This window comes from Dermacentor variabilis, chromosome 5 (assembly GCF_050947875.1).
Source record: "Dermacentor variabilis isolate Ectoservices chromosome 5, ASM5094787v1, whole genome shotgun sequence".
NCBI classification, from domain to species: Eukaryota; Metazoa; Arthropoda; class Arachnida; order Ixodida; family Ixodidae; genus Dermacentor; species Dermacentor variabilis.
The window spans coordinates 131,258,697-131,274,886 of record NC_134572.1 but is presented as its reverse complement, the minus strand read 5'-3'; positions in this window follow the sequence as shown (position 1 = coordinate 131,274,886).

Sequence of the window (16,190 nt, the reverse complement as noted above, 5' to 3'; positions counted from 1 at the left end):
AGGACTGAATTTCCTCTTGTGTTTACTTTCACGACTTGCTCGGGGTTAAGGGAAAGCATAATGTCCAATACGGTGTCTCCGGGTGTGAAGACACCATAGGTAAAGTCTTGCCAATTAATAAAGGGCAAATTAAAATCATCAGTTATTATTAGACATTTTACCTGAAATTGTAGTGCGTGATCGTACAATTGGTTCAAGTAGAAGTCATCAGTATCGGGAGGGCGATAAACAGCGACAAGAATAAACGTAATATCAAAAAACGCGACTCTCAAAAAGAGGCTTTCATGGTTATCAAGCTGGTCAAGTACTTGTACGTCGACCCCCTTTCGAGCAATTACAGCTACGCCGCCACCACGTGAGCCTCTATCCCGTCTGTGTCGACTGATAGGCCGGCGAAACAACTTCATCGTCTCGAATAAACTGATTTAGCCAAGTTTCTGTTATGACGCAGGCATGTGGATCATACAGCAGCAACAAATCTTCAAGTTTATCCAATTTACATCACTTTGAGAATTCAAAGAAAGCCAGCGTAGCTGGCAAGGCTGCAGTCACTAGCTAGGTACAACCGCTGGAAGGTTTTGGCAAACGCTTCTCGGTTTTGGCACTGCTTTGCGTGAATGGGAGCCATCGTCCCACCTGTAAGGGCAGTCGTCAACCTAAAGCCTATCGTGTGCCAGAGACACCTTCTTTCCGTCTTCCTTATCAGTCTTGGCTGTCCCAAAGTAGCTTGCGCCTTCTGAGTGTGTCTGCGCAATAGTCATTTTGAAGAGAAATTTGCGTTCGTTTTAGTTTTTTTAGGTTGTTCCAGACCGCTTGCTTTACCCTGTAATCTTGGAAACAAAGAATAATCGGGCGATTCGGCTTTGGCCGGCCAAGCCTGTGAATTCGGGCGACCGACAAGCAGGTGACGCCCATTTTAGCTTGAAATAGTTCTTTTATAATGGTAGTTCGCAGGGTTGCTTCCTATTCTGCAAGTGTATCAGGAACGCCGAATACAATGAGGTTTGACCGGCAGCTTCTATCCTCTAAATCAACTAATTTTTCCTGCTGCATGTGAAGCGCCTTTTCAATTTCCGCTAAGCCAATACCTTCTTTCAGGGAAGTCTCGTTTCTTAATTCTTTTACTTTGTCTCCTAGTCTTGTCAAACGGGCACCAAAGCTATATATCAATTTTTCCGTAGTCTCCAGGCGGTCTTTCAAATATGATATATAAGCTTCAATCGACTTCTGACCTTCTACAAGCATTCCTAACATCTCCTCTGCCGTATAGGTCCAGGATTTTCCTCTGCATCGCCAAAAGCTAACAGTTTAGAAACACAAAAAAGTCGTACGCAATGCATACGCAAGTGTGTGGGCACGGCATGGCAACCAGGAGTATGTTATCCCTTCTCAAGGAACTGCAACTAACCTGTAAAACGACAACCGAACGCATGAGTGACCTGCACCCAGCGCTTTCGGCGTGCCCACTAAAGTATATCAGGAAGGAAGGAAGAAAAAAGTGGAGAAGGAAAGGCAGGGACGTTAACCAGTTTAACTTAACCGGTTTGCTACCCTACACATGGGAGAGGGATGGGGGAGATGAAAGATGGGGAAGCTCATCAGGAATGGTGCAGTCCTTATGGGTAGCTTGCTGGCGACGTCACAAGGACACGGATTGAAGTAAGGGGAGGGGCATTCTCAATGACTCCGCAGCTTTCACTGCCCAGCGCGTCGGCATCTTCAGCTGCACACACGGGTACCAGCGAAATAGAGGCAGGGAGCAGGGCGCTGTCTATAGACAGCAACAACGCTTGTAAGACGACAACGCAACGCATGATGAGTGACCTGCGCCCAGCGCTTTCACTGTGCCCACGATCGGTGACATGTCACGCTGTGACATCGTGTCCCTCTGCAAGGCAAACACGCGAGCGGCGTGGCTGCAGCACTGGTTGTCGGTATCTGATCGGCACCAGCATCTGCGCGTTTGCGGCCGTCACTTCGTGCCGAAGGATTAGTATACACCGCAATAGTGTTTATCGTGCCCGATATTCGCGTAAACGCAAGCGCGAGCGGAATACGCCTGGGCGTTCTACGGGATGAGCGGATTCGCAGAAGTGAACGGCCTGCACGGTGCCGCCCCATGGTAGCACACAGAGTTCAACGAAACACAGAACTAATACCGCAGTAAACTAGTGTATTCTACGTTGCTTCTCGTGTAGATTTTTTTGGCAGGAACGTAACCAAGAACACGTTGTTTTTCTAAATGTTGAAAATGTTTTAGAGTTTGTTTAAAGAAACATTAGCTGTTTGTTTGGCTGGTTAAGCTCTGCGACACCAAGAGGCCGGACCATGCAGACCGATCAGGCCGCTCCCGTCTGCCTATGCTAAAACTCCTTCATCACTGCAATAGTAGTACGAAGAGGCTTGAGTTTACGCCTCAATCCATCCACCGAAGGGTCCAGCTCGCCTGTGACTGCCGGAGTACCGGACACGCTCTGTGTTGCGACAGAATTCTCGCAATGAACGTTGCTTGCGATAGCCCTCGCTTGGGATTTACTGCCAGTCGGCTAGCGGAGAAGTTAGAGAAGCTTCGCCCGCAGCCTCCAAGGCAATCGGAATTGGACAACGCGAAGTCCCACCATAACACAGAGCCAGTGAAGGCGGAGCTTAGCTCCGATCACTCGGCGAACGAATGGATGAGAGAAAGCGTGTGTGTGTATATATATGTATATATATATATATATATATAGAGAGAGAGAGAGAGTAAGGAAGATAACGGACGTGCGCACAGAGTCAGCAGCATCGGCAGGATCGAGCGCACAGCAGAGGCTCGAGCTCGGGAACTGCTCGGTGCATCCTAGAACCAGCGGTCGCTACGAACCCCAATAAATCTCCTTTATAATATATATATATATATATATATATATATATATATATATATACACACACACCCGCCGTGGTTACTCAGTGGCTATGGTGTGTTAGGCTGCTGAGCACGAGGTCGCGGGATCGAATCCCGGCCATGGCGGCAGCATATCGATGGGGGCGAAATGTGAAAACACCCGTGTACTTAGATTTAGGTGCACGTTAAAAAGTCCCAGGTAGTCGAAATTTACGGAGTCCTCCACTAAGGCGTGCCTCATAGTCAGAAAGTGGTTTTGGCACGTAAAACCCCATAATTTATATTTGTGATATATATATCACCGACTTATAAGAGCTCTGAATGTTAATTTCAAAGTATCGCTGGAGCGCGCACATAGTTTTGCATAATGAAACAACAAGATGAATTATCTGCGTATAATAGGGCCCAATAGGTACCTTCAATGCACATAAACCTCCCAGTGGTATAGAATGCGGTATTCACGTTTTCTTTTTTTTTTGCAGATGTGTTCCTTGTTCCCTATCAACACTCTTGGACCACTGGCTATATGGCCACTCCTTCCGAATTCCCCCAGAATGGGTTTTTACTGATATAGAGAAGGTGCCAAAGCCCCAAATAGTATTTACATACCTCCAATATGCCAAAGGAGGTACATTAAAGTGATAAGTATCTTTGGATGATCCAGTTTTCGGTATGTTTGTGCATATATACGCTTATCCCTATGTCCGCGGCTAGCTTCTTTTACGCGAACCTGAGTCACTGATTAGTCCATGGTCTAGTGTGCAGAACACCGGCGTTCTTGTGCTCAATGAATCCCGTACGAAACGAATCGCCGGACCAACTTGGGACACTGGATATGCGACACTGGGTGTGTACCGCTCTTTAAAGAACCTCCCTCACGCCTACTTGGGTCATTGGTTATGTGCCACTTTTAATGAATCTCATTCAGGTGAACTTTGGTAACTGGTTATGGGCCACTGGGTATGTTCGTTTAGTCAGTTAACTTCTTTGCCACCCAAGAGACTCGTTGGTTATTAGGGGCCAGGTGGCATGCGCCACTCTTCAGTGATACAAAAAATCTGGTCTGCAGATTCACCCTCTCTCTCATCGAGCGGTCTTCGTTGTGGCGCCGCTAGGTGGCGCAACATGTTCAGAGACTAGCGCGAGAGAGGAGCCTGTCTGCACATATCTCTCAGACATGACGCGTTTCTGAGGTCAATATGGTTTGTCGCTGCATTGCTTCAACACTAATTGCATCAACGTTGGTAATCATCGTAAGATGGGTTCTGCCGAAAGTTTTAATGGAATTAGCATTCTTAGGATACTTGGAACGTTTTCCGGTGTCTGTCTACCGGTCTGTCTGTGTCTATGTGATTGGTCTAGTGTAGCGAGCGCCGCGGTGAGAGTGGGTTAGCCGTGCGAAAGTGCCGACGAGAAGCTGCAGCGCTTGCACGACCGCGCCAAAGAAATAATTCGAAGACAGCGATAATAAAAATGGCACGTGGTTGGAATTCAAATCTTGAAGCGTTTAGCCAATGAGTGGCCTATACGGCAGTGATGGAAATGATGAAAAAGTTCTAAGGCGGTTGCGCTTCGATCGTAATGGCATCGCTTTCATCTCCAACCTTCTGTGACAGGACCTTGAGTCATGAGGCGACGCACTATAGCAGTGTTCGTGATCATGCAAGTGGGTGCTGCGCTACAGCTTTTCGCAACAAGAAATTTTCTAGTGGCAGCAGGGGATGTGGTTGCTGGGCACGAGGTGGCAGCGCCTCTCATTGTGCGCCGCGTGGCCCTTGCCTTGAAGAAGCGGGCCAGCCACTTAATCAGCTGACCGCATTTCATAATACGTGTGCATGAAGGGGCGTACCACAACCGTACACCTTAATTTTATCAAATAGTATATTGAGTTAAACAAAATCATTATTATGTATAAAATAATAATAAGGTGGCTGATAGAATTCACCGAGGACAGCGTAGACGCGTGGAACAATCCTCGTACGACGCATGGAAATACCGGGAAAAGATAGGATTAAAAAACTATTTGCAATGCTTCTGCTGAAGCAGGAAATCTAAATTTTCGCCAAGCAGTACGCTTACCATTCTCCCTGTTTTCGCTGAAAAGGAAATCGCTATCCAGTGCAGTTGTTTTATGACCTTTCGGTACATTGCGGATAATGCCTGTGTGACACTCTGGAACGCTATAATAAGTAACCTTTTATAAGGATTGCAAATAAGCTGCGCACATTAAACATTCATAGATATTCAGTCACAACATGCTTCCTACTTCAAGAAACATAAATACCGTACCTAGTGTAGTTCACCGAGGAGACAGGGTAAAAGCAACTATACGCCTTGTATAACGTGCTAAAATTTGGTGAAGACGAGCATGCAGTAATTATTTTCAAAGCGCGTAATTAGCCTACAAACTTTAAAGTTTCGGTTCACGTCATTCATGAAGTGGCCTATATTCCCCCAAAATCAATAGTGTCTGCTGTTATTGATCCCCTCAGGCAATTGAATAAACTTTTGTAGCGTTTCATATAAACGTCTCCAAATGTGCCGAAATGGGGGTTTTAACATTTTTGTTTACTTTTATAACAGTGCGACACTCTTCACAATGTGTACTGCATACTGCCCCTACCATTTGCCACATTTTCTCAAAATATAAAGACTTAGTGAGCTCGGTAGTTCTTTTTTTTTAGAAAAATGTGAAAAGTGGTCTTTGACTCTTTCAGTGCTTCCGGTCGCATTTACCACTGCGCTGTAAAACTTTTTCAAAGCTAACGCACCGGTGCCTCCCTTGTAGGGAAGCGCCGCGAGTCCGAGTCTTGAAAGATCAACGGTTACAAAGACATCGGCCACCACAATGAGACGCCAACGAAGGAATAAACAACCGTATGCCCGGTCTGGCTCGCTCTGACCATTCTCGTTGCACTATACACGATAGAACGAAGGAACACTGATGAAGCGAAGCGGCAGAAAGGGTAAGAAAAGAACGCTGCTGTTTTCACTGACTGGAGAACTTCCGCCCTTTTAAGGCGCTGTGGCTCGGTCCCCATTGTACGTTAGGCACGGTCCGGTGGGTCTCAATGGGCGATTTCGTTGTAAGGGAGGGAAGCGCTCTGTGGCACTGGCGTCGGCACCGACATTGCACATGCCAGAACGCGTTCGCACAAAGTGTTTAAATAAGAGAACTGCGTGCATAACTTTCCGTTTAGGACCTTCATGCTCCTTTTGTTATCCATTAACTTCGTGGCACGTCAGGTTGCTGTTAAACCTGCGCTTAAGAAAACAGCGGCGCCGCGGTGCGGTAGTGAATACGAGCGTCTCGAAAGCAGACTTGCAGTTTTATGCTGCATGCTTTAAGCGTGGATTGTCTTCATTCGAATCCTTTTTTTTGAAACGTACGTGGAAAAAAGAAAACGAAAAATTATTTTTGCAGGCATTTGTATAAGTTTCCAAGTACTGCTCTTCTCCTAAAGTTATGTTGCCCAAGTGGGCAAGTGTATCTGAATTAGTGCTTCAGCGAGCAAAATAGCACCGGAGCCTATGCTCGAGGAGCAAAATGAAACGGTTTTCCTGTGTGTGCGATTACCAAAAATGGGTGCTTCCTAAAGGCTTGCGTTATTTTGAACGTTCTTTGAAATTCAAAAAAAAAAAAAATGGGTTGCTTGATCTATGTTGTAAAGGTGCACATAATGCTATAGAGCACAACCATGTGCTCAGTAATTGTATTAACTGCATTCTTTAGACGGTAATGTCCAGCTGATTGCGTGTCGTTCTTCTTCAAACTCTGCCAACGACACTGCTGGAAGCTATAGCTGTATATAACGCACACTCACACGCTTTCTGATCTGCCATTGCAGATCTAGTGGAAAGCAACAGTCGGATATATTCAGAACGCCTGGGACCCTTTGAGCGAAATGTCATAGCAACGGGTAAACTTACCCAACGATCGTGGCCTTCAACGAGCTATGACCTTCAAGAAATAATAATAAAATGCAAATAGAAAAATTGAATTGTAATTTGTCATTGTTTTAATGATGTGACCTGAGTTTACGTTCTCACGTCTTTCATGGAACCTGTTTTGTGAGTTGTCTCTAGATTTATGGGAGATGCCATAGTGTTCCAGGCTGTTTATTGGGAATATTGTTGTGAGCTGTTTTAGTGCATTTGCACCCACCTGCGTCTGACTTTTTCGTGCTTCTAGGTTTATTTTGCTCATGAAAGGCTTGTAATGATATTTTTATTATATGTCGCTTGTGAAAAAAAGTAGGCGGTGCCATTCAGAGGTGTCAACAGCTCTAAATATTATGCGTAAAAAACAACAAAAATGACAACCATTTCACTCTGTGAAGACGGGATGGTTGTCACTTTCTTGTGTTGCGAGTCTCGCGTCGTTGATCGTTCGGAGGTGCCCGGGCTCGCGATTGTCGTTTTCGTTCAGCATAGGGGGAACGTTCTTCATCGGTGGTCGTTTCGCGTCGCCGTCGTTTGCATTCGCGTTGTTGTTCCCTCGGGCGCTCATCGTACGCATGTTGTCCTTCGGGTGTACGAACTCAACGTGTCCGCCCCATCGATAACGCAGCTGTTTTTAGCGTCGATACTTCTCCTGCTTATATACTGCGATAACCTTGACGTCATGCTATTGTTCACGGTGAGCGTTCTAATCTGTTCCGCATTTTGACAGCTGCGCCACCGCACTGCACCCGTATGGGTTTGTTAGAAATCCCCAAGTCTGTTTCTGTTGCCGCACGCAAAAAAAAAAAAAAAATTATGGAAGGTTAGTCATATACAGCTTTTGCTGTAATAACAAAACTAAAAGCAAAGTGGCTTTGAGCAGCATCCGAACCAGTTCCAGGAACAGAAAGGATTTGTCTTATTTATTCTCAATGTCAACATTTTAGCCATCTATCACATCGGCATCTGCAATTGTACGGGCCTCTTACATAAATGTTTGCTCTGGTATTGGCACAAACGCTCCGGTATTCCTCGACGCCAACTATGATTTCGGGCAAAGTTACGTTTATTTTATATATATTTTTCGCTTTCTTGCGATCAATCGTGCTTTTCGTCCAACGCTGCGCGCCCATTTCTTTTATAGCGTCATTATTATGGTGCGCATGTCCAACATCTCAAATGTACTGTTAAGTTGTGTAGTAGATTTCGGACGGAAGTATTTGTTTTTGACCTAACGGGCGACCTTTGCACATGCACTTAAACGCCATATGCATAGCTAGGAGGTAACGCATAGTTTTGGCGACTCAGGTGATCTGCTTCAATGAAAACGCCAATAATACCCCTGCAAGAATTCCTAGCGCAAGGAGCATCCATGCACGGGCTGTTTCAGGTCAAGTGATTGCTTGCGCTCATGAGAAATTCCACCTAGATACTCACCATATAATGCTTTGTACGCATAAATGGCGGAATGCTATGCAATTAAAAAAAAAGCCGTTACGTTGTTAATTCTGCATACATGAATACTCAGTGTAGAGGGGAGGTACGCAAAGTTGTGATGACATCTGTCTCAAAAAACATGTTTTACAATACTTCAAGTACAGGTTAGGTGGCACCGGCGCTTGGTTTGAGTGGGTCACTGTTATTGCAGCACCGATGTGATACGCCGCGATTCAGAGCTCTACACAAAAGGTTCAAGCCATTAGCGATATCTTTGTATAGCACAGAAAGGCTATGAAGTATAGAGATGACATTACCGGAATAGTATATATTGGGGGGCAAAACGCAAAAACACTCGTGTACCAAGCATTCGGTACACGTTGAAGACGCCCAGGTGGACAAATTTAATCTGAACTGCCCATCTACGGCGTGCCTCATAGTCATATGGTGGTTTTGGCTCATAAAACACCAGAAGCTCAGAATATTTATCACCCCAAAGTCTATAGCCAAGCTTAAACATAAAACCGAACACCAATGCACAAATGTGATGGTGTTATTCACTTTTCGTCTTTCCGTCTAGTCCCTTCTTAACACGGCTGCTGTTTGCGCTGACTGCCAGATCGCGCCTGTTGCCCTTGTTTATTGCGTTCCTTTTTCAGATCAAAAGATGACATTCCACGGCGAAAGGCAGGAAGCGTCATCTGTTTGAACGCACCGAAGCGGATGAAGAGCAAGCAAAAAAAAAAGAGAATAAAAAATTGAAAAAAAAAAAGCGATGGCATGGCTACAAGAAATTCCGGCCAAGTCAGATCGTTTCCGCCTTAGTAGAGTTGAATATCTCTGGCCCTTTTGACCATGGCAGATCCGCTTTTCACTACCAGCTTCTTTTTATCTTCATTTCACAGTAACTCTCCCCTCCTTTCCTCTACGGCGTGTCCTTTCTTGTCTTTCGTTTGTCTCCTTCACTTGATTTAAAGCAAGAGATGGGAATGCAGGATGGGAAGCGTTATATTTTCCTGTGATTGACGTCACGTTTAGATGCCGCTAGGGATGTTTTAACTCAGTTTTAGAGAAGGAAAGAAAGCCAGGGAAGCAGCACGGTTGAGGAAGAGCACTGCTGGAGTGAAAGTGCGCGTTCGAAGGCATAGGGGGAACGCCTGCATAACATTGTCACTCTTGATATACCAATAAATCTTGCTGAATGACTAAACATTAGAACTCAACTATCGACTGCTGGCCAAATGCTGATGAAGCGGCCAGAGCCTAATAAAGGAGAAAATAAGGAAAATAAATGTCAAAGCTCTTTTTAGGAGCTGATATCCGCAACTTAGCTTACGATTTATATCGTGACAAATTAAGCAAAATTGTTTGTGTGCATGTGGGGGCAGGGGAGGGTAGGTGCTGCACATTCTGTTTGAAATGATCCAAAAGAAAAACTGGATGCACAAGATACCTATATGCCTTGTCAGGAAAGCAAAAAAAAGCAGTGTCGATTTCTCCCAGACGAGAGTAATATTAGGCAGCTGCATCGCTAATCAACGCTAAGCGGCAGAATCCGCAATGGGCCCAGTAGTTTCTCATCTGTATACACTGCGAAGAACATGAGCCACAAGCGAATAGCGAATGCTCGAAGAGATTGGCGTGTGATTGTGTTGAAGTCGCCAGGACAGTTGGCTTCCAGCAGCCTCAACATAGCAGCGGCCATGCCAGAATGCGCGCAGGAACGCAAGCCAGCTGCATGGCACAAACGTCAAATACTGGAAGTAGGCTTTTCCATACTGTTGGGTTGCCCTACAGAAAACAATCGACGTACCACTTATGGCAGCACTTATCCTAGAGTAGGCTTGCAAAGGACAAGCATTAAGTAAGGAAGAGGTTGTGGCAACGATAGCGAAAGCTGCTCGTGCGGCCTTGCTGTGTTTCGAGTTCAAGAGATGCCGTATGCCACCTTACTTTTGTAAAGTTGTTCAAATTAGATATGTGGAAAAGCGCAATTGCAGGATTTCCCGCATCCTCCATTGCACATGGCAGAGGGTAATGCGGCAATGAGAGCGGACTTCACCATGGACAATAAGCGATTGGAGTAGTAGTAACTTTCCATGGATGGTGACTTTATACCGGTACAATTAATTTTGTTGGAATGCCATTGTAGCTGTGTGTAGGCAGAAAACCATTCCATACAGGAAATGACAAGTTGATTGAATGTGCAAGAAAACTAAAAATGTAAGAAAGAGTGTAAAAATTCTACTTGGTTGTACATTTCTCCTTTGGCACAGTTTAGTACTGCACAAACATCGCTAGCAATTTTTAATCATTTTATCAGATAAAGGGTGAGAGAGGCTGGGCCGGAAAATTAGACATGAACTTTAAAAAGGGGGTACCAGCGAAACACAAAGGACGCGCACACAAGGAAAAGGCGTTAGACACGGACGTTATCGGGCGTTATCGGTCCGTGTCTAACGCCTTTTCCTTGTGTGCGCGCCCTTTGTGTTTCGCTGGCACCCCCCTTTTCAAGTTCAGCATGCACCAACTGGCCCAAGAGCTTGCGCTAATGGAAGATTAGACAAAAGCAGATGGTCAATGATGACCTGCAGGTACACGAGAAATCACAATTGACTTACGCAGTACCGGTGTTCTATAGTAAGAAAAAAACAGGATACGGGAAGCAAAGAGGATAAAAATGCTTCACTCAAGATTTATTACAAACAACGAGTAAAATTCATTCAGATGGTCTTAAAATATGTATGGTTATTCTCACAACTCTTCATCAACAGAGCTTTTAGCATAACTGATGCGAACTTTGTTATAAATCAGCTGCACGATGTCTCAGACAACCGAACAAAAAAAAACACACGTTATTTACTGGGACCAAAATACATTGAAATATTTTACGAAATTAGGGGATAATGTATAGGTTCGTATATACATGTACGCGCGTAGTTCTGGCAAAAAAAGAAAGAAAAGGAGCGATATTTCTTTGCCGAAGTCCGCAAAGAAAAATGGTATGCAGGGAACAGCATCAATTTTTTAAGAGTGGTCGAAAATGCTACCACAAGCTGTACGCAATAAAACGCAGCACCAGTATTAGAATAATAAAAAAAAGCATCCGAGGACACCTAAGCACTTCTTTGAGTACTCAATGCGAAAGCGTTGGTGTCCAGTTGAACGCCGCTGAACAGTCCTTCGATCTTTGCGCTGCGAGTAATGTACCGTAGCAGAAGGTGCTACCTGAGCCAGCAGGCAGTAGGAGCCTGCGGTGCCAGCACCACCTGCCTGTGAAGTCCTGTGGGAAGTGACCGAGGAAGCAGCAGCGGCCGCCAAGGGCTCGCGCGCGCAGCAGCTAAGCGCAGGGATGAGAGAGAGAGAGAGAGAGAGAGAGAGAGAGAGCAACGAACCGCGCGCAGGCTTCCGAGAGCGAGACGGCGGCAGCCGCACGCGCGTGGCCGACGACAACCCCTGCGGCGTTGAGACGCTGTATCTGCTCCGCCGAGGTGCGCTGGTGACGTGGCGTCGCGGTGACGCTCTCTCCCCCCACGCAACACGTGGTGCGCTGAGATGGCAGCAGCTGTTCGAATTCACCCGCTCTGCTCCATGTGGGTGCGCTCGTGATGTTGCATCGCAGCCCATGGGAACTTCATGTGATTTCGCTGCTAAAGACACTGGCTTTTTGCCCAATGGGCCATTTGAAGCTTTCGAATGAACAGTTATACGAAGCTTGCCCAACTTATCTGTGATCCTTTACATTAGTATAGACCAAAAATAACTCAGAGTGATTAAATTAATGCTAAAAAGTAAGGCTGTAGATTTCAAGGTCAACGCTCCCGCACCGACGACGACGCCGGCAATGCTAGAGAGACCACAACAGCGCGGGCACGTAGGCCCCCTAGGCTACTCTCCGCCTAAGGAATGCTACTCGGAAGCCCGAAACGACACCACGCAATAGCTTGATTTGACTATTTCGCCTGTTTTCGATGATCAATGATTGGAATTGCTTTGTTGATGCAAAATTTGTACGACGCTTAAGCCTGGCCTTAAGAGTGGAACACGATAGATTTGGATGATCCCTGACTGCTTGTCGCGCTTCCTGACAACCGCGCCTTTCTTGAGGATGTGCGGAGACGAGCGCGGTAATGTTGTTGCAAGGAAACGATCTGACCACTGCGCTCGGAAAAGGGGCTTGTGTTTGAGTTTCCGAGTAAGAGAATTATGTTTTCTGGTATATTCAAATTAAACTCCTACGCTATTTTGTATTTAGGTTGTGTTTATGTCGTACTTTGCGATTTTTCTGGGGTGTTTCCTTTTGAAGAATTCAATCCGTTCAGTTACACATCTGTGCCATGCGGAGGGCCAGCACCGTTGTCGTTCGGAATGATATTCCGCCGAGCGACGTCCGACGCCGGCATACGATTTTTCGCGACACGCTGTCGTGTTAAAATGCGTGTGCTCTCTTGTAACCAAATTGAGGAGCGAGTTTGTCGCCGAAGACCAGCTTTAAAGACGTGCATGGAGTCACGCGAGAACTCTGTCACGTCTGAAAGTTTAGGTGGTGTATAGTCGTTGTTGGCGCTGTGTCGAGTTTCTCTGTAGGAAGCCTTCATACACATACGCTCAAGAGGAAGACACAGACGCGGCAATGAAGGCTCCCTGTTTCTTCGCCCCTTGTGGTGACGGATGCTGGGCGCGTCCATCCTAAAATACGCCTGCGTGTCTGTTGCCGAGAAGTACAGTTCCGTCTTGGTTCTCGCCACAGCTTCGCTCAGACCGACTCTCGCAATGCATGGGATCGGCATGATTTTAAAGCGAGTGCTCGCAGGAGTATCGGGCCTCGATGAAGTAAACTAATGGAGAAGAAAGCGCAAGTGCCCAACAGTCGTCATGCGGTCCTCGTCGCGCTGTCTCGATTCTGTGTTACGCCGTCTTGGTCGTGCTTCCGTCATCTCAGTCATCGTCATTCTACCACCGTTAGAGGGTCGTCGTAGTCATCGTGTCATGCCGTCTGGCAAAGCATGTCAATAATAACTCTTCCCATTGTAATAAAACTCAGTTAATGACATCAGCAGCATCATTTGGAAGCGTCGCGCTCGTGCCTATTTGATACTTCGGTCGTTTACTATGACAACCGTCTTAGATGATGCCTGTAACATTTTTTCACGTGAGGTTTTGAAGTCGCACAGATCCTCTACATGATGAAGAAGCCAAGAGCACTTGATAAACTACCAACGCCTTCATAGCAGTACGACAATGGAAGAAACCATGGCACTAGTCTTGTTATGACGGCGCAAGCAGTTTTGCTCGTATGTTGTAGACACATTTGGGATAACTGCCATTGAAATATATAATTTTTTATAAATAATTTGTATTGGGCATCATCGCCCAGGCGTAATGAATGAATGAATGAATGAATGAATGAATGAATGAATGAATGAATAAGTTTATGTTTGCACAACTTGAAATCTCATCGCTTAATTTATTCGTAATTTGATGACAAAGGCAATAAAATAAATTGTACATAGCGAGTTCTACTCAATGAGGTTTCTCCAGACAGCCCGCAACACGAATATATTTTACTAATTCGTGCGGAATAGCCTCCTCGTCCGGCGGCTTCGAAATTTCGTTTTCTCCTGTAATTCAGTACTACTGCCTCGCATGATTTACCGCAATGAATGCGGTGAGGCTTGCAGTCATACTTGCAGGGCGGCTCTTTTGCGCATACACACACAAAGAAAACAAGTCGACTGGAAGACGACTGCTCGTCGAGTCTACTTGTTTCTATTTGTGTTTGTGTATTAACTCCGCCCTGCAAACATGGCCGCCACATACTGCAGCTTCGTGCATGCCGTAAGTGAAGACAAATGACTCGTGAATGCGATGCTTGGCGAGCATTTGGGATAACCATTTGCGGCTCCTCTCAATCTATCATCGTTCGAGCGCGTCACGTAATAACGCCAGCAATGACCGTGAATTATGAAAACACATTGGTTACCGTCTTGTATGAGTTCGATCCTCTGACATGCGGGCAAGCTATCGCTTCAAAATGCAATAAGAAGAAATCAAATGCACATTATAGATTGCTACGGGGACGATTCATATAGCAAGAAAAAACAAGGAGCGAATGTGCCCTAGCCTTCGCTCATCCTTTTCAAGAAAAGCATTATTCCGAAAATAAATCGCCGGGATTATCATATTGACGGGTGCAGCCAGCATAACTTTCACAAGGACGAAGAGGGAGAAATTAACTACAGGGACTCTGCTCACCATCAACTGAATGTTTGTGCACGGAAGCGGAACTTATATATGGGGATGCAAAGAAAGATAAAAATAACAAAGGACTGAAAAATAAGGAGACTAACTTGCGGATCTAAATGACACTGTTACACATGAGAACTAGATCATTTGGGGGTGGGGGGGGGGGTAGAATTGACAGTGTGCTGACGCTGCAGTTGCCTTTTTTACATCTTGCCATGTCATCTATATATTTAGGATGACACATAGGTCTGCGTCAGTCAATGGGTGCTGGCCGCACCCGTCGATGCGCACCGAGTAGCCCAACAAAATACAGAAATTCACTTATGTATTGTTATATGTATTATTTCCTACGTAGGCAGCAGCCCTCACAACGTTTAGTATGAAAGCAAAGCTCTAGCTCTCGCCCCACCCCTCCCCCATCCATTGACTTGTTCACTAATTACTTACGTATGCTTTACTTTCGCAGATGTACGCGTGGTGTGGCTGACTATAATCATTACTTCTAACCACCTGTTAGGGGCGAAGATGCCTGGTTTCTTTTACTTTTTTTCCTCTCAAGCGCGAGCCACGTTGGAGACATCCTGTCTAGACTACAATCTTTGCGTCTCAATGGAACAAAAAAATAAAGCGAACATTTCATAGTTTGGTTGAGGCGGCATTGCACTTCAGCACTTACGGAGGTTTTAAGAAAGACAAGGCCGTCACATCACGCATCGAGGCAGAAAGCCTGCATCAGTTTATCTGGTGTTTTCTGGCGTTCTTGCCTGCTCGCAACGATAATGTAGTTCGCTCGCTCACCTTATTGTCGATATATGAATTAATGAATGGTCATAAACCTTTTTGAGCGAAGGAATGGCTCTATGGCATAGGTAGTGTATACAGGGCAGTTCTTTATCAGGGTTAATAAACTAGTAGCACTGCAATTGCTGAGGTGCAGGCAGGTTGAAATACAAAAATTGAACAGTGGATACAAGCAAGTTTATGGGCAGCATAAAAAAGAAATCTGGGTAGGTTACGTTGCATTGCAGACCATATTTAGTTTTGTTCAGATCTGTGCATGTTCAAGTCTATTCTTGTGCGCTGCACTTGAGCTGTCCGCCATCATGCAAAGACGTTTCAGCCTGATGAAAGACTCGTCTTTGTTAATAGTCTGAAACATTGTGATATATAACAATCTATGTCTAGGGCTTTTCACGCCTTACGCATGCATCACGCAGGCATGCTTCATGCAGGAGGCTTTCATTATTGACACTAGTCTACTAAAGGTTGCATGAAGTTAACTATCGTCCGGCTTTCTTAATTGCACTCGTCCAAATTCTTTCCTGTGCTGAGTGCTAAAACAACACGCATCCAGCAACAAAAGTTTGGGGACCGCAGGATCTCCTAAAATGTTCAGTGCCCGAGCAGCCTGTAGCAACGGCCTGTGAAACTGTATACGACGATCATCATCATCATCAGCCTGGTTACGCCCACTGCAGGGCAAAGGCCTCTCCCATACTTCTCCAACTACCCCAGTCATGTACTAATTGTGGCCATGCCGTCCCTGCAAACTTCTTAATCTCATCCGCCCACCTAACTTTCTGCCGCCCCCTGCTACGCTTCCCTTCCCTTGGAATCCAGTCCGTAACCCTTAATGACCATCGGTTATCTTCCCTCCTCATTACATGTCCTGCCCATGCCCATT